Source organism: Limulus polyphemus, unplaced genomic scaffold, assembly GCF_000517525.1.
Source record: "Limulus polyphemus unplaced genomic scaffold, Limulus_polyphemus-2.1.2 Scaffold400, whole genome shotgun sequence".
NCBI classification, from domain to species: domain Eukaryota; kingdom Metazoa; phylum Arthropoda; class Merostomata; order Xiphosura; family Limulidae; genus Limulus; species Limulus polyphemus.
The window spans coordinates 47,100-48,083 of record NW_013666010.1 but is presented as its reverse complement, the minus strand read 5'-3'; the positions used below and the strand labels follow the sequence as shown (position 1 = coordinate 48,083).

Sequence of the window (984 nt, the reverse complement as noted above, 5' to 3'; positions counted from 1 at the left end):
GGAAAATTAACCAACGACCAGAGACGTAACAATATATATGTTCAAATGTCCTTCTCGATAAATCCTTGCACATTGAAACATGCGAAAAAAACGGATTCTCAAAGATATATTCCTACTTGGTCAACTGTATGACCCTGCAAGTTATTAATAGTGATGGTAAAGGCAGTCAATTTTATTATGAATTTCGTGGTCTTCTCTTTGGACTGTCTTCCTGATTTTGGCATTATTATCCTGCTGAGCTGAAGAAACGCGCTCTAATTTAGGTATTTTCAGATTTGAAATATTCTGCGACTAAAACGCACGGGCTGTTATAGAATTGTAGCCTAAGGTTCCAGTTGGACAACATTTGGTAATGTTCCGTCAATGTGTCCGCTTGACAACCAAACAAGCTTAATGGGGAATTTCAGCCAATGATTCTGATATTTGTGCGCCAGCAACACCAAGCATGAGGCGTGGGTATACCCGTTTCGATTTTAATACTTATCACGATCTCTATAGACCTACCCTCAAATCTAATGCAGCACAAAGTACCGTCGTTTCGTGAAAGTTGGAGTGTCGATTGTTACTGCAACGGCCGAGATATCGGGACAGACGGACGGCTATTCGTATTTATATATCTACTAGTAGATTAACGGTTCTCTATAATGTTTTTAATTTGATGTATGCTGATAAGGAGTTTATATATTCCGAAACATCTATTGATGTGAATAAACCTGTTGAAAAAAATTTGCTATATATGTGGTGCTTGTATTTATAATCAAATTAATCGCCTAGTGAAACCATTGCAGTAAGAATATAGTTTGATGGGGACTAAACGGTATAAGTTTGCTTTATACAACAATCATGTGAAAAATTATATTAAATAAAATACTAATAAATCCGCAAAATTTATTCTGAAAAACAGAAAACAATTATTATTGTTGTTTGACACTTTATCTGATGATTTTTAATGCACACATAAGTATAATTAGTATTGTTACGCCT

General features: G+C 35.1%; 1 protein-coding gene across 4 annotated transcripts in view; it reads left to right on the top strand.

Annotated features, from left to right (window-relative positions):
• LOC106457986 (nuclear factor erythroid 2-related factor 2-like) overlaps positions 1 to 984 on the top strand; it is a 53,032-nt gene that overhangs the window by 13,485 nt on the left and 38,563 nt on the right. The window lies entirely within an intron of this gene.